Genomic DNA, 25688 nt, shown 5'->3' with positions numbered 1-25688 from the left:
ACCTAGAGGAGGGTTAGAGTTAGGCACTTGGGGGGGGGAGTTAGGGTTAGGCACCCCTAAGGGAGAGTTAGGGGGTAGAATAGGGTTAGTATACTTACCTTATTAAACGATCGGGATCTTCACCTCTGCAGGGCTTCCGCTGTCGGGATTTGAACCGCCGGCCGCTTGGCCTGCTACACCCTTCCCTTCAGGTGAGTCTTTGGGAGAAGGTCTCATAGTGGCCTATTTATCATAAAATATTTGAGGCATATTAGGTGGATTCGGTATGATACACCGCCTAACCTTCCCCCGGGGGTGCCAAAGTCCCCCCCGGAAACCCTAAACCTAACCCTTAACCCCCCTTCTATCGGGATGCCGGGCGCCGGTCTCCCGGCGTAGGTCAGTTAACCCTCGCCAGGATTCTGTAGTCTAGATGCCGGTGGTCGGCATCATAAACGTATACCATATTAAGTATCCCCCAGATGTACTATGGAGGGATCGCAGCAGATATCTCCGCTAATTTCGACAGCAGCCGCAGCCCCTATGGGGTATGCGATATTGTCAGATTTACCAAGCTCCAGAATGCGAAGGAGTTTGGTCCTAGCAGCTTACGCCATTTTAAGATCGAACCGCAGGTACTTTTAGAGTCCCTGTCCCTGCGGGTGCTCTTTGATATATGCTGACGCTATGATCACATATTGCAATGCGATCATGGCCGCCAGATTGCATTGACAGTGCGATTATTGATAAATAGGCCCCATAGAGAGGTGAGGTGGTACACAGATGTGGTGCTGCAAAGGAGACACAAGCAAGAACATTTACTAGAGGATTTGCATGTAAAGACAGGGTCGCAATGTGAGGAGCAGAAGACTGAATGGCACTACTCTGAGTAAGGGCCAACACTCACTGATTGTCAGGGAGACCCCCCGAAATAGCAGCAATCTCCCTGTCTCCCTGAAGAATCTAGCAATCTCCCTGATTGCACCTGACCCCCATTATGAAGCTGTTATATATATAAAAAAACAGATATATACATTCAAATGAGATCATTAGTATAATTTCCTTGCATTGGATCTAGCCACAATGATCCCTATGGCTACAGGCATTTTCTGTAATGTATCAGTGTGTTTTCATCAACACATACAGTAGATCTTACTGACTGCTTTGGGGCTCATTTCCATTTGGATGTAAGTCAGTTGTATGACACGCCTCTCTGATGTAGCAGTACACGTCCTCGCTGCCGCCACGCTCATAGGTGCTGCTATCACAATCTCCCTGACATGCATTTTCAAAAGTAGGCAAGTATGAGTAAGGGGTAATTGTTTCTGTAGACCTTAGGGGGCTGATACTGGCAAATAATAAAAACATTCTTATTATTTGTATTATTATTGGGAAGCAGACATGGAGAGATGTAACCGGTGATTGACTAATGGAATAGGACAGGCATTGAGTATATCAATAGGGGTTTTCAACTCCTATTCTCAAGTAACCCCAACAGGTCATGTTTTCTGGATTTCTTTAATCAAGCACAGGTGATTTTATAGATCTTGCTGGGTCAGCATAGGCGTCCCCTGTTTCCACAGAAAGAAACCTTGAAAACATGAACCGTTGGGGGTACCCGAGGACTGGAGTTGAAAACCCCTGGCTTAGAGGAATCCTGTACATGAGAGGGACACATTCCACCAATGCTATATAGGGGGGAAACAGCACTTAGAAGAAGGACTCTATGCTGGGGGGGTTGGGACAGAATCTAATCTAAGGCAGCAGGCTTGCGTAGTGGCTGGCATTGTTTCAGGAGTGACAGGAAAGTGGGTGGAAGAAAAGCATGTTCTCTCATCCAGTAGCAGGTGGAATGATACTGTGTAGTTATAACTAATGGGTAATTGATCCCAACTTTACAGATGTGATAACTGTAACTGTTATGAGATACTAGTAAAGGGAACCCGGTAGGCCAGGTCCTATGAGGCCAGGTAGATGAGGCCCCCACCTCATCCCGCGCTCTCCCACTCCCATACATATACATCCTAGGATTGGTCTATTCCGCCTCCCTAACAGTGTTTACACACACACACACAAAAGCATAATAAATGCCCAAGAAATCACCAATCAGCTGTTGCGGGGCATTCACAATCAGCCAATCACCATCATCAGAGCATTTGTATAGGACAGTGACCACCAGCAACAATATAGCTGTCTCAGGCATATATGTGTCTGCACCTGTATACAGCTGCACACACCCCTTACAGAACCAGACCTACACTAGAACACTAATTCCCCATCCCTCCTCTCCCGCTGCAGGCTGGCATATGTGCCAGAACCATGCAAGCTAGCATAAGCCATACAGGTCAGCACAGCGGGTGGGGTGGGGGGGGGGGGTGGCGAGGCATTTGGGGGCGTGGTCTGGGACATTACACGGCATGAGGGGCGTAACGGTCGCATCATGCCCCCCCCGCTGCAGGGGGGGTGCCTTTCGGGGTGCCGGGGGTTGGCCAGCTGGAGACTTGCCCACTTTTCTATGTGGCCAGAAGCGCCACCTGTTTTGGGAGAGTAGGCGAGTATGGGTATAGGTGCATATGTGTGTGTCCGCTCTCTGGCCATCCGCAGAATGATATCACGCCATCAGCCCCAGGGAAAGCATTTAGAACAACAAGGGTCCATAATTCGTCATCCCAACAGAAAGAGTTCATCTCAAAGCAGGAGACCCCGAGTGACTAATTACAAAGATAGGAAGACAAATGGCCATGATGGCCTAGATAATAAAAATATACATAGTAAACAGAATACAGGCACTGATAATAAAATCGTACCCCATGTATATCAGCCACTCATTAGTTACAGCAAACAATATTTTCTTTTGATGTTTACGACAATTATTGAGGTTATTTGTCTAATAATACGGCTGTTATTCATCCAATTATTCATACAAATCTCTGCAGACTGTTCTTCATTCTCCTAAATATGAGCCATGAACGGGGTTTAATCAGCGTAGAGGCAATTCCAGGTATACAGGGAATATGAGAAGGTTCACAGGCACTATAATACAGTATATAGCGTTACACAAAGTCATTCTCTGACTCCATTCGGTCACTAATCCCATATTTTACAAGTGAATTGATGAAGGCGGAACAGCTGATGCTATCAGTGTGAGTCACTAGTGCAAACCAGTAAATAGCAGGGAGGGGGTAAGATAGGATCTCTGGAAGGGCCAATACTGGAACCATGTCAGGGCCAGTCAAGGGCTCATTAGCTCTATTTTATGATTATTTAGCTCTTTAAACTAATCGGACACCTCCAAGTTATTTGTTTAAGGTAGCTCTTATTCTGGGTAATTGGTGGCTGGGAGTGGCCTGCTTATCTGGTGCTTTCATGCCCTTATATTCCCATTTGATAAGGACAGGTCAGACTAGAGCAACAGTAACTTAATAGGATATTACCTGTATTTCCAAAATACACTAAAGGTGCATACACACACACACGATTTTTTGAATGATTATCGTTAACGATATTGTTTATCGTTCAATCAAAGAAAAAAATTGTTCACTTTCTGAGTTAAAACGATGAACGATTATCATTCATGCGCGTTCACGTTTGTAGTTCAGTCAGACTGACCAACTGAACGATTTTCATTAAGGGAAATTTGCAAAAATCGTTTATAGTTCAAAAAAATCGTTCATTACACTTTAAAAAATCTGACAGATAATCTGACAGAAAATCGTTCAGAAAATCGTAACAAAATAGTTGTGTGTTTATGCAGCTTAATGGTGCATACAAACGGTCAGATTTTTCTTCAGATCTGAACGATAACGATTTTAAAAATCGTTCAAAACTGAAGGAAAATCTGACATATCTGAACGATGAGCGTTCCCGATGGTCAGATAACGATATCTGACATCTGATGTGTTTGCAGTCAGTTTTGGGCGATTTCAGTCATTTTAATGCAGTCAAAAATCGTTCATAGTTCAAATCGTTCATCAGATCGTTCAACTCACACATCTGACCGTGAGTATGCACCTTAAGGATTTTCTTTCCCATCTAAATACTGTATTTAGGGTGGGACCAACAGTCAGTCTTGCTGGCACCATGTTATATTGGCAGGCAATGTTTGATTGGGTTGGGTACGGAAGGCCGGTGCTCAGGAGATAGAGGAAGTCGCTGATTCCTGTTGAGGCGGAGATATGCGTAGAGACGGAGCGTTCCTGACATAGGATCCTGGTCTGGGCACTTTTGGCTATACCGCCACTGGCAGCACACAAACGGGGATCGCAAGTCCGATGCGGCGGCGGTGAGAGACATATGTATGGTAACTGCTTATCCCCTACCCGTTAGCCTCACCTTAAATAGGACAGCGTGCTAATTATTGAGCCCACACAGAGCAAGCAGAGTGCTCTGAAAGCTGCCCGTACTGAGATTCAATATAAGTCGCAGACATGCTGCATGGACTATACAGCATTGGTATACCTGACATGTATGAGACTGTACATACAAGCAAGTGCTGACTGACTTACTTCTGCATAGCAGCGTTCTTATCTAGTGGTACACACCGCTCTATACACTGCGATTTAAAGCAGATATTTCACTATATGTTATACATCCAATGGATAACTGCTCCGCTAACATATTCTAAAAGCTAAAAGGAAGTTACACAGATTTTTTTATTGGACATAACATTTTCTTGACTGTTGTAGTGTAATAACTGCACTGCTAATACCTTTGGATACAATTTCTTCGCTGGTGGATACAAATCATGTTCCTCTGGATATAATCACTGAACATGTTTTGAATCATTGATACTATTTATGTCTTTTTTTTTTTTTCATTTTTATGTGTCTGGATCCAGTACTTATTATTGGGAGTGTGTTTTAGTATAAATGTGTATGCACTTTATTGATAAATATGTTTTTTTCTTTGTGGTATTTTAGAATTATACCTTTTTATGATTAAATACCAATAATATGACAGCGCCCTAAATTGCTTTTTTCTTGTCTATATGGCAAAGCATGCTGGGGCTTGAAGCCACAGGTCATAAAGGTTTGACCTAGCGTCACATCAACGCCAATCTACTACCAATGGTACTATACCTTTATTCATTCACGTGCCACACTTCCTTTCTAACCTACTACCACTAGGACAATACCCTTATTCATTCATGTGTCACACTTCCTTTATAACCTACTACCACTAGGAAAACACCCTTATTCATTCACATGTCACATTCCCTTCTATCCTCCTACCACTAGGACTATACACTTATTCCATTCACGTGTCACACTTCCCTTCTATCCTACTACCACTAGTACAATACCCTTATTCATTCATGTGTCTCACTTCCCTTCTATCCTACTGCCACTAGGACTATACCCTTATTCATTCACATGTCACACTTCCCTTCTAACCTCCTACCACTAGGACAATACCATTATTCCATTCACGTATCACACTTCACATCCAACCACCTGCCACTAGGACTATACCCTAATTCCAATCATGTGTCACACTTCCCTTCCATCCTACTTCCACTTGGACCATAACTTTATTCCATTCACGTGTCACACTTCCCTTCTATCCTACTACCACTAGGACAATACCCTTATTCATTCACGTGTCACACTTCCCTTCTATCCTACTACCACTAGGACCATACCCTTATTCATTCACGTGTCACACTGCTCTTCTATCCAACTACCACTAGGACTATAACCTTATTCATTCACGTGTTACACTTCCCTTCTATCCTACTACCACTAGGACTATACCCTTATTCTTTCACATGTCACACTTCCCTTCTATCCTACTACCACTAGGACTATACCCTTATTCCATTCACATGTCACACTTCCCTTCTAACCTCCTACCACTAGGACTATACCCTTATTAATTCATGTGTCACACTTCCCTTCTATCCTACTACCACTAGGACTATACCCTTCTTCATTCACGTGTCACACTTCCCTTCTATCCTACTACCACTAGGACTATACCCTTATTCATTCACATGTCACACTTCCCTTCTATCCTACTACCACTAGGACCATACCCTTAATCCATTCACGTATCACACTTCCCTTCTATCCTACTACCACTAGGACCATACCCTTATTCATTCACGTGTCACACTTCCCTTCTATCCTACTACCACTAGGACTATACCCTTCTTTATTGACGTGTCACACTTCCCTTCTCTCCTACTACCACTAGGACTATACCCTAATTCATTCACATGTCACACTTCCCTTCTATTCTACTACCACTAGGACTATACCCTTATTCATTCACATGTCACACTTCCCTTCTATCCTACTACCACTAGGACTATACCCTTATTCATTCACGTCACACTTCCCTTCTATCCTACTACCACTAGGACCATACCCTTATTCATTCACGTATCACACTTCCCTTCTGTCCTCCTACCACTAGGACTATACCCTTATTCATTCACATGACACACTTCCCATCTAACCTCCTACCAGTAGGACAACACCCTTATTCATTCACGTATCACACTTCCCTTCTATCCTACTGCCACTAGGACTATATCCTTATTCATTCACGTATCACACTTCCCTTCTAACCTCCTACCACTAGGACAATACCTTTATCCCATTCACGTGTCACACTTCCCTTTTATCTTACTACCCCTAGGATTATACCGTGTATTGATTCACATTTCCATTTTCACCTACTCCTACTAGGACTACTGTATGCCCTTTCACCTTCTAATATACTGCTTTGTTTAGTCTGAATTGTATCGTAAAATAATCATGTGAGTGATTGGGACATCAGCCTGCCTCAGTCACAGTTATTAATGTTATGTATTTTCTTCTAGGCTGGGGATAAAGTGTGCCTATAATTGCGCTATTCAACATTGGAACTGGAACGTGCATTTCATTATATAATGTGAACAGAGGAGACTTCATTTCTGGAGCCACAGGAGCAGACGGACAATTCCAAGTCCACCTGCGAGGAGGAAAAGACTGTGTCACAAATCAGAGCACGCCGCTGTAAATGAGCCTATGCTGACTAATGGAAGATCCGGCTATTTCCACTGCTAACTTAGGCCCTGATTCAGAGCCGGTCGCTATTTGCGGTCGTTCGTTCCAAAAAAAGGGGTGGCTATTCAAATGAACCGGTCTGTTCACGCCTCTATGTCTGAACGAGCGAACAAAACATGCGGTCGTAATTTTGAAAAAAACGCCCCCTGGCCGCTCGCACCATACGTCATGTCCGCTATTTATTAGTACATCGATCAGTGTATGAACTGCTCGCTATTCTTGTGGGTGGTTTTTCCTACCACTATATTGCGAGCAGTTCTGACTATAAAACAACCAGGTGACGTGGTCAGTGACGCTGCTGTTTTAGTTATGCACACCCATAAAACGCCCGTTTTGACCTTTAAGCACGCCTGCGTTCTTAATTCCACTCCCCGTTTTCAAGCTCCTTCCCCTGTTACCACCCACATATGCCTCATCCTGTCACTCTAAGTAGCAGGCATTCGCTATATAGCGAACAAACGTTTTTCGGCCGCACTGACTGGTTTGCGCATGCGTATTACAAACCGTACGCATGCGCAGATGTGTGAATATCGCTCGGAACGAGCGTACTGCCGCTTACGAGCGGCTCTGAATCAGGCCCTTAGTACACCTACAAATGTGTCCACCGTCATCTTACTTCTGTGCTCTACAAGTTGTATTAAATGTAACGCGCGAGCACCGTATGACTCAGTAGCGCCGAGCGTCTATTTGTACGACTTTATACCTTCAAATGCGTCTTATTCATACAGCGATGCGAAAAGGGCACACTGATTAAAATGATATGCGGCATGCCTATATTCTGTGTGTATCTGCATGCGTAATGCTACGTTACAGCGTCAGCGGCTGTGACACCAACGTAGCATTACCTATGCAGATACACCCACAGTTACACACATAACATAGGCATGCCGCATATCATTTTAATCAGCAGAAGCTGCTTGTGCTATCTATTCACATTGCTGTGCAAATAAGACACATTTGAAGGTAAAAGTTGCACAAAAAGATGCTCGGCGCTACCGACTAGAAGGGCTGTTTAACGCGCAAGGAAATAAGATGTATGTGGAGACATCTACCGTATATACTCGAGTATAAGCCGAGTTTTTCAGCACAAAAAATGTGCTGGAAAAGTACCCCCTCGGCTTATACTCGAGTCAAGTGTGACCGGACGGAGCTCGGTCAGCGCTACACACTGCCAAACACACAGCCGCCGGAGCCGGTAGCTGCGTGTTTGGTGTAATCAGCAGCCGCTGAGAGTCTGTCAGACTCTCAGCGGCTGCTGCTGCTCCCACTGCGGGAGCCATCTTCCGGCTCCCGCAGTGGGTGATGGGAGACACGTCGTCATGACGACATCTCTCTCATGCAAAGCGGCCGGAGGAGCGGACAGCGGCGGGACCAGGAGCGGGAGTTACAGGTAAGTGATTTTTTTTTTTTTATTCTTGTCACGTCTCTCTCTACTGGGGGGTGGGGACTACAGGGGGCACTACCAGGGGGCGATTACTGCAGGGGGAACTAAAAGGGGTATTACCACTGGGGGATTACTACAGGGGGGGATTACTACAGGGGGCACTAAAAGGGGGGATTACCACTGGGGGAACTACCAGGGGGAGATTACTACAGGGGGCACTACCAGGGGGGGATTACCACTGGGGGAACTACCAGGGGAGGATTACTACAGGGGGCACTACCAGGGGAGGATTACTACAGGGGGCACTACCAGTGGGGGATTACTACTGGAGGCACTGAAAGGGGGGATTACTACTGGGCACAACCAGGGGGAATTACTACTGGGGGCACTACCAGCTCCTGCCATTTCCCACACTAGGCTTATACTCGAGTCAATAAGTTTTCCCAGTTTTTTGGGGTAAAAGTAGGTACCTCGGCTTATATTCGGGTCGGTTTATACTCGAGTATATACGGTATATAAGGAAATACCTGCATATCATCATAATAGAGACTTTGCAATGTAGTTTTATATATTTGCCTTTTGCAAATGGCTATAACTGTCATGGATAGAGATATCGGTCCTTATAAACAACGCAGAACGAACAGTCATTCAAAATATCAAACAGGATGATAAATCTATACATTATGAATACATGCTGGTTATTCCCTGCTTGACACTATGGACCAGGCTTATGAGACGCACTTGATGAGCAACGCAAAGTGCTTTTGTTTGCACCCGTTTGCCTAAGAGGTGCACAAATCAGGGTTATAGATGTAATGTTCACAGTGAAAAATCCCTTTAAATCCAGGAGGCCGTGGCTGTTGAAACTTCGGCTGCAGTTACCATGGTAACGGTGGGAAATAAACTATTGTGATCCATCACACATACAGACTGCCAGTCTCCACTTACAACTTTAACAATATATAAAGTATATAGGACAGCAACATTTACCGGCATTGAAGTCTTGTCAAGGGCTGAAATCCAGCCAGAAATCTGCTCGACCAAGAAAATATCCAATACACACCTCACAGAGGAGGTAGGGCGCAGTGGGAAGGGAATTTGTCAATTACTCATCTGCTCCTGAAGCCAAATGATGAAGTGTGGGAGCCCTGTTTCCAAGGTGCTCGGCGGCGGAGAATTACTGCCCTAAGCCCCTTCAGTTCCAATGCTCTTGGAAACGTGGGTGAATGGGCTGAGGAATAGGATGCCCGTACAGTAGGTAAAATTAATACTTTGGCCTTATACCTGGAAAATAAACAATCCTATATTTCACCATTTACTGTCTGAACAGTTATTTTCATCCAAAAGAGGAATCGAGCAATTTTCCACACTGTTGCCGTGTGGAAGATTGGCCCCATTGTGTGGCTCCCGCTGTACCCACACTCTACAATATGGCAGCAGATACACGTGTCCTCACTCGTTTTTGCTGCAGTTACGCCAAACAGCCCCTTTTCAGCACGCCTGGTCCCGTGAGACTGTGCCAGCGCTGGGCGTCTATTTTTCGGCTTTTTTGGGGGGCGAAAAAGCATCTAAGTCGCGATGCGACTAGGACGAACCAGGAGACTGTGCTGATACATTTCATATGCGACACTGAGTGCGACAATGTAGCGACCGCAGATTTTTTCCACGGCAAGTTCCGTTTGCAGACTCAGTTGCACACAGATATACAAATGTCACAAATCAAATTAATCAGCAGTCTCTTACTGCGTCCTAGTCACATCGCATTGCGACCGACGCATTTTCGGCAAAAAAAAAGACACCCAACGCTCGCAGAGTTGCACGGGACCTGGCGGTTCACTCACACCAGGCAAATCGCGCTGCATGGCAAATGGAGTCTAGATGAGCAGGGACACATCTGTGTGAGCACGTGGCCCCTTACAGGCCAGATAAAGGTAGAATTGATATTAATAGGATCTTTTTCTGGGGTTGGATACGAGATGCCGGCGGTCAAAATCCTGACGCCGGCAATCCAACAGGGTTAAGATACCGACGCCTGTCGGTCGGTATCCTAATCACCCCCCTCTCCCTACCCCTCCCTCCCTGGTGCCTGAACCTAACCTCCCCCCTAGTGCCTAAACCTAACCTCCCCCTAGTACCTAACCCTAACCCTCCCCCTAACCCGCTACTTACCATTGGGGTGCTCGGTATGCCAGCGTGGGGATTCTGACAGGTGTCAGGATACCGGCACCGGCATCCCGCACGCCCGGATGCTGACCGCATCCCCTTTTTTAGTCATGGTGAGAACTGCATTTCAAAAGCAAACACAGGGCCTGATTCAGACCCGCTCGCAAGCAGGACGATGGTTGTGCATTGTGCACGAGCGGCGTGCGCAAGCCCCGTAGCGAGTGAGAAAGTCACTCGCTCCGGGGCTTGCTACAAACGGGGCGGCTGTCGATGTTGATCGACAGCTCGCCCCGTTTTGTAGGTGGGGTGGATGGACAAATGGAGGCGCTCCTGAAGGAACGCCTGCCGTTTGTGGGTGTCCCTACTGACATCACCAGTGATGTCAGTAGGGTGTTTCCTGCTCTATTAGAGCCGGAAGTTCACTGGTGCTTGCGGTAGACGAGACCCTACCACAAGGGTCTCGTCACAAACCTGATGGTCGCTCGCAAAAGTGGTCACCCACAGCTTAGCGAGCGGCCAGGAGGCCGTTTTTTTTAAAAAAAGCGGCCGCCATGATTCAGAGCAAGCGCTCGCTTTTTGCAAGCGGCTCTGAATCAGGCCCACAGTCTGCAATGAAGAGGACGTCAAATGGACATTGTGTCCAAGAGAGGAACGACTGGATCTTGCCCAATCTGGCAACACGGACATGGCAAAACTGAACTCAAACGCTGCTACCTGATGTATATACACGTTTTACCATTTGCCATTGTCCATTATCTCCTATAAGTCGCGTTACCTGAATCCTGCACAATCACCGCCGGCCATGCTACTGCCGCAGATACTTTTTGCCCCTACAAGGGCAGAAGAGGTGGACCCAACAGACCAGTGTGGACGCACGCAAGAGTATGTACTGACAGCGGATTAGACCTGTGCCACCTTTCCGTGTACGCACCCCATTAACAACCCTTTATATCTTACACAGAGGTTACGCTCCTTCAGCAGGAAACCCTAATGAGTGAGCCAGACTGGACTGCTTCCTTAAGGGTTTTTTTTTATACACTGACAACTGAGACCTGAAAGGCTGCTCTGAGACTCAGATGTTCAGTGCAACTCTGCACAAATTTATAATTCCAAAAGTTTAATTTTTAACATGATCATTTTCTGCCTTCAGCTTAGCTTCAGAGGTTCCCAAACGCCACCATTACAGTCCAGGTTTTAAGGATATCCATGCTTGAGTCCAGATGGTTAAATCAAATTGACTGAGGTAGTAATTAAGTAACCTTTGCTCAAGCATGGATATCCTTAAAGCCTGGACTGTACTGGCAGAGTGCCTGATTCACTACCGATCGCACCTGCAAATGCAATAGCGATTATGCACGCAGCTCCACTGCGATAGTATGCTAATCCATTGCGATGACTATGCTGCCGCAGCACTACATAAGGACGCCCAGTGTACCTTACACACATCCGTAATGTTTAGCAAGATTGCAAACCCATCAGTACAGTGGAGTACCATCGCAGCCACACGCACACTTGCACAAGGTCTGACCTTACTCAGGAATTGCTAACTTCACAAGCTATGAGGCCTCAAGCTGCGAATGGCATCACAGTGGCTAATTGCTGCACGCCAATGCAACGGCGTTCAAACGCACTGACACGCCTGCGATTCTTCGACCACCATAGCCCCCCCCCCCCCCCCCTCGTTGCCACCCGCAAATGGTGCTTCATGTCAATCACTCTGCACTGGACCAGCATAATCACTGCGATCGCAGTCCCGATTGCAGTGCCTGGTTCGAGCACTGCGATGCATAATCAGCCGATTGCGTTTGGAATCGCAGTTGCAATCGGCAGTGAATCTGGCCCAGGGTTTGGTAAGCACTGACATAGATAGAACACTGACTAAAGTGAATTACAGATCCCATATTCTGAAAAATCACCATAAAACTCAATAAGAAATCACAGCAAATGTAACCCTTGCTGAAAGAAATTACCATATCATTTGACAGTCAGCAACACAGGGTCTAATTTGTACGTAAACCCGATGTTGACGCACATCTCCGATGTTTTTAGCCTAAGCCGCACTGCACATGGGCAGATCTAGGGCTGCAATGTCGCTCACAGTGCCCCTACGTTGCCGATTGGTTGCTGTACAGATGTGTCCTCTTGTATCTTTGCTGCTGATGGGGCAAATCGCTCCATGTATGGGCCGAGTTGCGCGACGGAGTACGCCCGCTGCGTTCACACCCGAGATCCATAGGATTGCATGGTGCGAACTCGGCATAGCATACCGCGGCACGTGCGAGCGCTGCAAGTCGCATGGCACGTTTGCCACCAAAGATGGAAGAGGACACATCTGTAGCTCAGTACACATTTTCCACCTAAATAAACTAGCCCTAAAATATCATATTATAAGTGTGTCATCTTCCCCCAAACAATGTGTCACATAATACAATATACCTCCATGTCCTCTGTGCAAAAATACATTTATTATTATGTATTATTATTTTGCACCTTGCAGCCAGTAACTATGACAATACATTTATATATTCATTTTATCAGCTGTATCTTATCACATAGCACTGTGTTCTGCCATTATAATCATCTTATATTATATATAAAATACATTGGTCTTTTTGTTTGTCTGTCTGTCTAGTTATGCATTCGGACACCCCTGCACCAATTGGGATAAAACCAACGCGAGGTGGTCCAGTTGGATCCTGGCCAGGGTTTAGGGGGGGTTGGGGTCCTGGTCGCACCTCCCATTGGTGTACGCTGGGCAGAACTGTGACCCGCGGAGCCCGTACTGGGCATTCCACTGGATGGATTTGGATGACAACTTCACAGATGGGTGGCAATTGGTCTGGGATACCTAATGGAGTGGTTGGGCTCCCGGACGGACCTCACAGCGGAGTGCGCTGGAGCAGTTGCACGGACCCCGGCGGTCATGTTCAGACAGAGAAATTGCACCTCCATTAGACTGGTGGAATCTCTGTTAGTGCATCCGATGGTGCGTCTTAATGCTCACAGCAGCAGATTAGCACCGCAGCAGGTGGGCATCTCAGTAGGAAGCCCATCAGCTGCGGCATTAGCATAAAGATGCAGTTGTGTGCACCTCGGAATCAGACCTGATTAGTGCTTGTCAGCCATTTTGTTAGGGGTTACCATGGTAACCTCCTTAGTTACACTAGGCTCTGCGGGAAAGTCGCAGCTGTAATAACGCGGACACCTGAATCAGACCTGAATAGTGCTTGTCAGCCATTTTGTTAAAGGTTACCATGGTAACCTCCTTAGTTACACTAGGCTCTGCAGGAAAGGAAAGTTGCAACTGTAACAGCACGTACCTCTGAATCAGATCCGAATAGTGCTGGTCAGCCATTTTGTTAGGTGTCACCATGGTAACCTCCTTAGTTACACTAGGCTCTGCGGGAAAGTCGCAGCTGTAATAACGCGGACACCTGAATCAGACCTGAATAGTGCTTGTCAGCCATTTTGTTAGGGGTTACCATGGTAACCTCCTTAGTTACACCAGGTTCTGCGGGAAAGGAAAGTCGCAGCTGCAATAGCGTAGACCTCTGAATCAGACCCGAATAGTGCTTGTCAGCCATTTTGTTAGGGGTTACCATGGTAACCTCCTTAGTTACACCAGGCTCTGCGGGAAAGGAAAGTCGCAGCTGCAATAGCGCAGACCTTTGAATAAGACCCGAATAGTGCTTGTCAGCCATTTTTGGTTACACTAGACTCTGCTGGAATGCAAAGTCACAGCTGCAGTAGCGTGTACCTCTGAATCAGACCGAAGAGTGCTTGTCAGCCATTTTGTTAGAGGTTACCATGGTAACCTCCATAGTTACACGAGGCTCTGCGGGAAAGGAAAGTTGCAGCTGCAATAGCGCGTACCTCTGAATCAAACCCAAATAGTGCTTGTCAGCCATTTTGTTAGGGGTTACCGTGGTAACCTCCTTAGTTACACCAGGCTCTGCGGGAAAGGAAAGTCGCAGCTGCAATAGCGCAGACCTCTGAATCAGACCTGAATAGTGGTTGTCAGCCATTTTGTTAGGGGTTACCATGGTAACCTCCTTAGTTACACCAGGCTCCGCGGGAAAGGAAAGTCGCAGCTGCAATAGCGCAGACCTTTGAATAAGACCCGAATAGTGCTTGTCAGCCATTTTTGGTTACACTAGACTCTGCTGGAATGCAAAGTCACAGCTGCAGTAGCGTGTACCTCTGAATCAGACCGAAGAGTGCTTGTCAGCCATTTTGTTAGAGGTTACCATGGTAACCTCCATAGTTACACGAGGCTCTGCGGGAAAGGAAAGTTGCAGCTGCAATAGCGCGTACCTCTGAATCAAACCCAAATAGTGCTTGTCAGCCATTTTGTTAGGGGTTACCGTGGTAACCTCCTTAGTTACACCAGGCTCTGCGGGAAAGGAAAGTCGCAGCTGCAATAGCGCAGACCTCTGAATCAGACCTGAATAGTGGTTGTCAGCCATTTTGTTAGGGGTTACCATGGTAACCTCCTTAGTTACACCAGGCTCCGCGGGAAAGGAAAGTCGCAGCTGCAATAGCGCAGACCTTTGAATAAGACCCGAATAGTGCTTGTCAGCCATTTTTGGTTACACTAGACTCTGCTGGAATGCAAAGTCACAGCTGCAGTAGCGTGTACCTCTGAATCAGACCGAAGAGTGCTTGTCAGCCATTTTGTTAGAGGTTACCATGGTAACCTCCATAGTTACACTAGGCTCTGCGGGAAAGGAAAGTTGCAGTTGCAATAGCGCGTACCTCTGAATCAAACCCAAATAGTGCTTGTCAGCCATTTTGTTAGGGGTTACCATGGTAACCTCCGCTCTGCGGGAAAGAAAAGCACCTGCTTTCGTTATCTCGTTACCGGCTATTCCTTTACCATAACAGATAGACATGCAGTAATTTAAAAACTAATATAAAAGGTGCTATGATACTAGTCTAGAACACACAAAAATCAGCTATGACACTTTATAACAGAGGTGGGGAACCTTTCTTCTGCCGAGGGCCAATTTGATATATAGAACATTATTTGCAGGTCTGGTGTAGGCCACGCCCCCTCCGTGTGACGTTACATAGGGGCGGGCCACAATAGCGGATGATTACAGCAATGGTGCTGTAAGGGCAGCGGTGTGAACATCTGAAGCGTCCTAAGAACACTCCAGGCAGCACTGCTGCATAGATTCTGGTCGCAGGCTGCCATTCTAGGCACCCTGCTAGCCAGATGAGGCTAGTAGAAAAAAGCCAGGGCCAGACCAAATGATTCCGCGGACATTATACGGAATCATTATAATAAGGCTCTCCCACGTTTTCCATGCAGTTGGGCCTCACACAGGGGGAGATGTATCAAACCTTCGTGGGAGATAATGTGGAGTAGTTGCCCATAGCAACCAGTCATTTTAAAGACTGTGCTAGATAAATGACAGCTAGATGCTGATTGGTTGCTGTGGTCAACATCTCTACTCTCTCGACGGTTTGATACATCTCTCCTACAGTATGTTATTAATCTTACAGAAGGGCCTGGAAAGCCCACAGCCAGCTGTTGTGATGAGCCCCATAGACAATAGCTGAACAGATAATCTTGCTTTAGAAAGACTGCAAAACGCACACGATAATCTGCATTGGAACCAATATATATTTGCTTTTATCTATTAAAAATATGAAAAATTGAGGAAATGTCGAAAGGAAACAATATAGAGGCATATATAGGATGTATGAACTGTAAGTCCATTATAAGGCAGATCTTGTGATAACTTGAAACCATCGGACCTCCCGAAATATGTTTGTTATTGTATAAGACGTTCACTAAAGAGACAGAACGCTGGGTTAATGGTTGCAGCCAGGCACATGCCGAAGCCACGAGGCAACAAATAATCGGACAAACGGCCCAACTCCACCAATAAAGTCTCTACTTTTCCCTGTATCACATGAAATTAACAGACACACGATAACAAGCCAAGAAAACATATGCAAGACCTGGATTCCTAAGACACCAGATGAAGCTCTCTCTGCTTCCCAGACCTGCCATGTGCTGTCCAAGACTAGAATTGGATGCAACAAGGCCTAGCTTTCCTGTGTGAACGTCTGGATCGGATCTGTTTCCAGCTACCGAGAAATGTGCTCGATACATCGAAAATAAACGTCTCCATGCAGAGTGGAGATGTAAGATGAATGTGTCTTTGCATTGGGAGAGAAAATTCTACCCGATACAAATGCAAGTGCCTGATGATGTCTCTGCATATATATATTATATATATAATATACATATTCGATGTTACGTATTAAGACAAAGACAGGCGCATGTTTTCAAGAACGTGATTCTAAGATATCACTATATAAAAAGGATAACCAAATATGACATAGTATATCAGAAGACAGCGGACCACCGTGTACATAGGAAGGACCTACCAAAATAACTGTATATAAAACTAAATACAATACAATACAATAATAAAAAAACGGGTGACTCGAGAAACCGGCAAGGGGCTTAATAGCGATAGAAGTATGCAGTATAAAGCGTACTGTGATGTAGGATTAACCACACAAGGTACTGTAGTTTGCAAAGCACAGAATCTCTGCAACATGTGCTCCTAATGCAATGCTGCAGCCTTAATGGCATGTAAATATCGTACACGGCAAAAACACAACACATAGAAATATCATGTGCTATTCCTATCGAAACTTTTACTTTCATTATCAATAAACATAGACCCAACAATATCATAACATATACGTTATATATAGATTAACAGCACCTCCACACATACACCAGTCAGGATGGATCGAGCTGTTGACAGAACAGTAATATGCTCAGCAAGAGGTTTATCCAAGTTAGGGTCCTTTATTCAAAAATAAATAGATCAAACTCGCAACTAGGCCACAGCCAGGGGGATGGGCAGCCCGGGGGCCTTGTCATTTTTGTTCTAGGCAATAATTAAAATAAAGCTTTTGTTAAACGTCGAGTTGAAATGACACAGATTCACGACTTGACAAGTTTTTGTGCAAAAACCTTTTCTTTAGGGCGATTTGCAGACGGGGCGGGGGGGGGGGGGGGGCGGCCATCTCCACCTGCAAAACCAGTGATTTTTGGAATTAAAGCAATGACCCTATTAAAATAAATGATCAATACTTACCCGTCGGGGATCTCTGCAACCCTACGGCATATCACGTAATCCTCTGGAAAATAAACTTGAGGACGCTGGCATAATAAATCCCCAGTAAGGAGGTTTTCAGCTTCCATGTGCTCATAGTAGCACGCGCTCAGCTGAAATGAACATTCTGCTGTCGGACAGCCCTGACGTCACATGGACACAGACAGGCAAACACACACACCCCCTGCTCACAGTCCCACACTCACAGTGGCTGCAGGCTGTTGTTATGCTGCAGCAGCAGAGGCACAGGCGTTGTTGCAGAGCCCAGCACAGCACGGTGGATTCCCCCCTTAACTTTTAAGCTGGGACCGTGATATAAGCGGGAGAGGGGGACACAGTGTTTGTGCAGAGCCCCGGTGTGCAGGCAGCAGCCTGATCCCTCAGTGCTTCTGATACAGAGGCTGGTGGGGGAGTGGAGAAGGGGTGTGGGGAAGTGAGAGAACCTTATAGCACTGTAGCTAGCTATGTACTGAAGAGGGGGGGGGGGGGGGGAGGCAGCAACATGAATTCCTGCCTGGGAAGGCTGGAGCTCTATATTCTCCGAAGGCCAGGTACATGTACATAATGGATACTGCGTAACATTAACTGTATCGGTAAACAACTAAACATTTACAAAATGATTCTTTTTAAAACATTTAAACACCTTTACGGTACAAATGTGCTGAGATTACGGTGCGGTTATTCAGGAGAGAACACAAATTAGGGAGCACGTGGCAATCACTGACCATCACACGTGGGGGTACAGGTTAACAAAACAAGGTGGAGAAATTCTTCTCTATAGTGAGGTACTATGGCCGCGATCTAAAGAGTAACGATTAGTCACGTAGGAAAGTGAAGTCACGAGTCGCGCATTTGCCCTGTCTGTTCCGAACAACTTAACTCTTAAGAGGGGCGAGTTGGCAAGCCTGTCGCTGCGACTGCTGCTGCACAGTGCGTCAGCATCATAACGCTCCTGTTCATCTTCCTTTGGGTCAGGTGCGTGGCCGTTGATGCCGCAGTTCTAGGACTCTTTAGAGCACGATGATCTTAGGGAATTCTGCCGTAACACTGCGGTGTCCAAAAGTCTGTAAAAAAATAAAATAAAAACCAATACACATTATTTATTTATGTTTTGTATATGCATGCAAGTCACACAGATCGTCTGGCGCAGGCCTGGCCAACCTGTGGCTCTCCAGCTGTTGTGAAACTACAAGTCCCAGCATGCCTTGCCACAGTTTTGCTATTAGGGAATGCTAAAACGCTGGCAAGGCATGCTGGGACTTGTAGTTTCACAACAGCTGGAGAGCCACAGGTTGGCCAGGCCTGGTCTAGTGTACCCTCTAGTGTACCCTCAATGTCAATAATGATGTGCGCCCTCATAGTCAGCGAGGGCCAGGCTACTTGCGCCGTCGCTCCCGGCATCGGCAAGTGTGCATGCGCTTGACATTGCCGGCACCCTCCGCCGGGACACATCGCTAACTGCACATTCTGCTCCAACTGGAAATGACAAGGAGCTGATTGGTTGGAGCACCATTTAAGATGAGTAACGCGTGCTAACAAGAATATCGTTCGTTGATAAATCTGGGCCTTAGTTTTTAACACGTAAAGATATCGCAGGTCTCTAAGGCTTCGTACCCACTAACGTTTTATAAATGCGCATTACATGTTATCAATGTTTGTAAATGTTACATCTGTGGTTACCGTTCCTTTTGCCGTATTTGCTTGCAGTGCGTCCTGTTGGCGTTTTTCGGAATGTTACTTTTTCCATTTTTCTGCACCAACTGCGTGTAACTGCGTTACACAGACTACAGCTTCTAAACTGCTAGTAGAAATGCAAAAAAAAAAAAGCCTATTAGACGTGTATTGAGCATCTGTGTTATTCATATTTACCAGTATTAAAGATGCATTGAGAAGGCCAGTAGGTTTATAGCCTGCGGGTGCACAACTGGACTTCTCCTAGATGCACAGGGCCTAACGGGGAGTTGTGCGCAAATCGCCACTATCACTGCTGCATTACTTGCTCAGTCAGGACAATATGCGCATATTCTCCCATCTGCTGAGTTGTATGCATCTCTGAGTGCAGACCGCCCATCCACGTACACTTATTTTGATGACCATGATCATCACGCCGCACAGGCACCATCCTATACTTGGTGCAAGGTCTGAAAATAGGTGTATTCACGCTTCCATTAACAGGCCCTCTCTGAGCACAACCTTACAGTCCAGTCGCTTCTGTACGGTGATTCTTACAGATGTATCATAGCTTGGAGAGAGATCATGTAGAGAAGGGCCCCATGGCAGCCAATCAGCTTCTAACTGTCATTGTATAAAGTGTCAGATAAATTAAGCTGATTGGTTGCAATGGGCAAGGCTTGATACATCTCCCCCTCAATGTTTTCCTTTACAGTGTACATCAGGGGTGCGACCCTCTTTAATATTCCGAGGGCCGCATGGGGAGATAGCATTCGTTGAAGGAAGCCGTAGTAAAAGTCACATTCTGGCCAACACAAACATAGACCTACACTCCAATACACATACATATCCAGTATACACGTACACCCAGCTCATACACACACACAGCCAATGCATTCATACAACGAACAGAACCACTACATTCATGTGTCATATACACATATACTCGGCACTTACTGTGGCCTGATTAGCGGCGTGTCTGGTCGTGGGGCTCAAAGGAATGGAGGAGGCCACTGACGTTAAACTTCTGTACCTCACACAGATTGGAGGCTACATAATGTAAAATGGAAGGGAATTAGAAAGCTATCTGTACCTGGCGAGAACCAAAAATACAACGGAGGAATGGAAGAGAGAGGACGGGAGGGATTGTGTGTAAGAGGAGAAGCTTTTGGGAACCAATATGTTAAAACTGTACCAGATTCTATTCTAATACCTAAATATATACCCACCTTTATCCAGATCCGCAGTTTGGCGCTGTCTGTAGGGGTGGATGTGTCCGACTCCTGCGCAGTGACCATGAGGGACTGCTGGAAGGAGCAGAGCCACGGTTTTGCGAAAATGCGACAGGCAGCAGTTTGCTGCCAAGGCTGCCTGTCACAGACGTGACCGCCCCATCTAGTGGCTTCCAGCGTGGGCCTGTTCATTAGAGCAGATCTCTTAGGGTAGGCTTCAAGCGATGCAATGAAATCACGGGCCGCATGCAGCCCTCAACCAGCGTGTTGTGTACACTATGGGGATGATTCGGAGTCCCATGAGTCCCACGTGAAAGGACAGTATTTTTGGCGGAAGCCTGATTTACTACCAATGCTAATGAGAGAGATCGCCAGAATCAGGCTTCTCTTCCCCGTACGCACAAATTGTGCGGAGCTTTAGACACACGCCTACGACACTAACATGGCACTCTCACAAGTCAGGGGCGGTTCCAATGTTGCAATATTTTGTCGACATTCATCGTGTTAACAATGATTGACATGATTAGAATGTCTACAAAGCGTCCATGGAGGTCTAATGGTAACTTCTATGTCCGGAGGTAACCTCTAACCCCTCCTACTACTGCCTAACCTCCCCTTCCGTAGCCTAACCCTCCCCCTAGTGCCTAACCCTAACCTCCCCTTCCGTAGTCTACATCTCCCCCTAGTGCCTAACCCAAACCTCCCCTTCCGTAGCCTAACCCTCCCCCTAGTGCCGAACCCTCCCCCTAGTGCCTAACCCTAACCTCCCCTCCCGTAGCCTAACCCTCTCCCTAGTGCCTAACCCTAATCTCCCCTTCTGTAGCCTAACCCTCCCCCTAGTGCCTAACCCTAACCTCCCCTCCCATAGCCTAACCCTCCCCCTAGTGCCTAACCCTCCCTTCCCATAGCCTAACCCTCCCCCTAGTGCCTAACCCTAACCTCCCCTCCCGTAGCCTAACCCTCTCCCTAGTGCCTAACCCTAATCTCCCCTCCTGAAGCCTAACCCTCCCCCTAGTACCTAACCCTAACCTCCCCTCCCATAGCCTAACCCTCCCCCTAGTGCCTAACCCTCCCTTCCCATAGCCTAACCCTCCCCCTAGTGCCTAACCCTAATCTCCCCTCCCGTAGCCTAACCCTCCCCCTAGTGCCTAACCCTAATCTCCCCTCCCGTAGCCTAACCCTCCCCCTAATGCCTAACCCTAACCTCCCCTTCCATAGCCTAACCCTCCCCCTAGTGCCTAACCCTAACCTCCCCTCCCGTAGCCTAACCCTCCCCCTAGTGCCTAACCCTAACCTCCCCTCCCATAGCCTAACCCTCCCCATAGTGCCTAACCCTCCCTTCCCATAGCCTAACCCTCCCCCTAGTGCCTAACCCTAACCTCCCCTTACATAGATGAACCCTAACCCTCCCCCTAATGCCTAACCCCAACCTCCCCTACAGTAGCCTAAACCCTCGCCTTAATGCCTAACCCAAAAGTTCCCAAACGCAGCCCTCAAGGCTCCCCAACAGTCCAGGTTTAAGAGATATCCATGGTTGAGCACAGGTGGTTAAATAAAATTGACAGAGGTACTAATTAAGCCACCTGTGGTCAAGCATGGATATCCTTAAAACTTGGACTTGGAGTCAGAATGTACTAAACGTGCGGTGTACATCCCGCCAGACACTGCACCGATACTAATGGCAGCCGGGTGTGGGGGTCTCCACGGGTCTCCTCCCATTCCTACTGGTTACATGTGCAGGATGTCCCGAGCTCCTACTCCCCCTCCCTGCACCGGGAAGAAGAGAAGGAGGCTGAGGTGAGGGGGGACCGGCAGTGAGAAGTGCTGGGCGTCTGCAGGGCGACGGGGAGCGGTAAGAACCCATAGGCTTCTATAGGGTAACGCCACAAAAATCTGACGTTACCATCCGCACCGAGGCTTAGTACATATCATAATGCGGTAAAAACCCAAAGAACAGGGTGTTTATCGCATTTTTCCTTTAGTAGATCCCGGGCCAGGTGTGTTGAGGACACAAATTGGAAACCTCTGGACTAACTCTAACCTCCCCTCCCATAGCCTAACCCTAACTATCCCCCCTAACCCTAACTTCCCCTCCCGTAGTCTAACCCAAACTTTCCCTCCCGTAGCCTAACCCTCCCCCTATTGCCTCACCGTAACCTCCCCTCCCATAGCCTAACCCTAACCTGACCTCCCATTGCCTAACCCTCTCTTTAGTGCCTAACTCTAACTTTCCCTTCTATAGCCTAACCCTCCCCTTAATGCCTAATCCTAAACTCCCCTCCCATAGCCTAACCCTAGTGCCTAACCCGAACCTCCCCTCCCATAGCCTAACCCTCCTCCTAGTGCCTAAAGGTGCATACACACACAACGTTTTTTTTAACGATTATCGTTAACGATATCGTTTATCGTTCAATCGTTGAAGCGATGAACGATTACCATTCATGCGCTTTCACCTTTGTAGTTTGTAGTTCAGTCAGACTGACCAACTCAACGATTTTCATTAAGGGAATATGCAAATAATCGTTTGTAGTTTTTCCCTTGAAAAAATGAATGAAAATCATTTACTAAAATCGTTCATTTACAAAATCATTGTGTGTGTATGCAGCTTAACCTCCCCTCCTGTAGCCTAACCCTAACCTGCCCTCCCATAGTCTAACCCTCCCCCTAGTGCCTAACCCTAACCTCCCCTCCCATAGCCTAACCCTAATGCCTAAACCGAACCTCTAACATAGCCTCACCCTCCAACTAGTGCCTAACCCTAACCTCTCCTCCTATAGCCTAACCCTAGTGCCTAACCCGAACCTCCCCTCCCATAGCCTAACCCTCCCACTAATGGCTAACCCGAACCTCCCCTCCTCCTAGTGCCTAAAAAGGAACCTCCCCTCCCATAGCCTAACTCTCCTCCTAGTGCCTAACGCTAGTGCCTAAACCAAGTCTCCCCTCCCATAGCCTAACCCTCTTCCTAGTGCCTAACCCTGACTTCTCCTCCTATAGCCTAACCCTAGTGCCTAACCCGAACCTCCCCTCCCATAGCCTAACCCTCCCACTAATGGCTAACCCGAACCTCCCTCCTCCTAGTGCCTAAAAAGGAACCTCCCCTCCCATAGCCTAACTCTCCTCCTAGTGCCTAACCCTAACCTCACCTCCCATAGCCTAACCCTAGTGCCAAAACCAAGTCTGCCCTCCCATAGCCTAACCCTCTTCCTAGTGCAAAACCTGAACCTCCCCTCCCATAGCCTAACCCTCTTCCTAGTGCCTAACCCTGACTTCTCCCATAGACTAACCGCAGCGTCTAAACCTCCCCTCCCCTCGCCTAACCCTCCTAGTGCCAAACCCTAACCTCCCCTCCCATAGCCTAACCCTCCCCCTAGTGCCTAACCCTAACCTCCCCTCCCATAGCCTAACCCTCCCCCTAGTGCCTAACCCTAACCCTCCCCTCCCATAGCCTAACCCTCTGCTGCCGGTCCGTGCAGAATGTTGACATTTCACAGGTCAACACTGTGAACATGTTGCCATCCTGCAGATGTCGACATGTCCCATGTCGATTTTTCAACAATGCCAACATCGTAACTGCCAAGTTTGTGGTGTCAACATTATGGCAACAAAGTGCAGCATGGGGTGGGTTCAAGTTCAAATACTAATGATGGTGGCTGTAGCTGCAGGTGTAAGAACAGTGGGTGGGACGCCCTTCCACGTGCAGACGCACAGATTGTTACCATACACAAGAGGATGGAAATAAGCAGGCTACCGCAGCGGCACGGAAAAGTAGCTGAGGATCGTCATTACCCCGTCTCGTTCAGTTTAACAAAAAATCTGTGCAGGAGATGAAAAAAAATATTTTCATGAATCAAAATGAAAATGAACTGTACCAGGAGGATAACAGTGACAATGGGCCCCCTAAACCCCCCCCCCCACCACCCCTTAGATAATCTGCCAGGAAAATACAGGTCACTTCGTCCTGCTCTGTGAACCTGACCCAACCTTTCATCTATATTTATTTATATATTTAATGGCATCAAACTCTGTATTTTCTATATTTAGACAACCTTGGCTGTTGCGCGCGCGCTGAGGACACCTAGATAAGGGCCTGAGCTGTAAATATTGTTTTGCTTTGCGCAGAAGTGTCCTTATTCACCTAGTGTTTATGTGGGGCCCGAGACGCGTGCGTGATTTAGACGCCGCGCCACAGATAGCTAGTTTTAGACTTTAGCATCTTTTTCCCATCGCAGCAGCTCGCAAACAGGCTTGTAGTGCCCCGAGGGATTAGAATTCGTAGCAGTGTAAATTCGCACAGCGTTGCGCTGCGGGGGGAATGAAGCGGCTCAGTCATACCGGTCCTCTTTTCTACAATTAGCGTCCTTGTTGTGCTGCTATAACACGCAAATCCACTAGCGGTGTACAGGGTAGGGGTCCTGTGTGCTGTTATCGCATTAGCATTGCCAAACAGATGCACATTCAGTAAAAAATATTTTTCGTGGCGCACCAAACGGGGCTATTGGGCACGATTGAAGGTTAGGTTAGTGGCACATCTGTATAACACTTGAATTGTGGTCTTTGCATTTCACAGTAAGATAAATGATTTCTCATGAAATTATATGAGCATTCCCGCTCTTTGTGCCTGATTCAGCACGTATCGGAATTGCGATCGCAGCTCCATAATCTCACGCAAAGCTGCTGCGAAAATATGCTAATGTCTGCCACCGCTCAACAAGCATAGAGACGCCCACTGCTGCTTTCCCACTTCCGTAATACCTCGCAGTCCTGCGTATACATCGGAGCACATCGGCCTGTCACGCGCAGTTACAGCAGGTCTGACCTGTCTCAGAAATTGCAAGTCTCGTTGCACGCAGTGAGCACTCAGGCTGTGTAGCCAATCACAGTGGCTATTTTATGCACGCCCATGCAACGGCATTCACACACACAGACGCGCCTGCGTTTCTCCAACCACTCCCCCGTCACCACCCCCAAACGCTCACGGCCTGTCACTCACTCTGAGATGGAGTACTATGTGCGTGCGTGATCGCAGTGCGACCGCAGCGTATGTGCACTGCGGTGCATACAC

At 47.1% G+C, this 25688-nt stretch overlaps 1 long non-coding RNA gene across 5 annotated transcripts in view; it reads right to left on the bottom strand.

The window, feature by feature from the left end:
- LOC148474988 (uncharacterized) overlaps nt 1–25688 on the bottom strand; it is a 269290-nt gene that overhangs the window by 228629 nt on the left and 14973 nt on the right. For 2 of the 5 annotated variants that reach the window (XR_015872789.1, XR_015872790.1), the window contains exons 3-5: nt 20352–20444; nt 19404–19524; nt 17706–18787 (exon numbers count right to left, since the gene is read on the bottom strand). This is a non-coding gene — a long non-coding RNA (uncharacterized LOC148474988). The remainder of the gene's footprint in view (nt 1–17705; nt 18788–19403; nt 19525–20351; nt 20445–25688) is intronic. The other 3 variants (XR_015872791.1, XR_015872792.1, XR_015872793.1) reach the window with 3 other exon arrangements.

The sequence above is a fragment of the Taudactylus pleione genome, unplaced genomic scaffold (assembly GCF_031769625.1).
Source record: "Taudactylus pleione unplaced genomic scaffold, aTauple2 ptg000791l, whole genome shotgun sequence".
In the NCBI taxonomy this organism is placed as follows: domain Eukaryota; kingdom Metazoa; phylum Chordata; class Amphibia; order Anura; family Myobatrachidae; genus Taudactylus; species Taudactylus pleione.
Note: the sequence above shows the minus strand (reverse complement) of the source record. Positions and strands in the feature narration are given on the sequence as shown.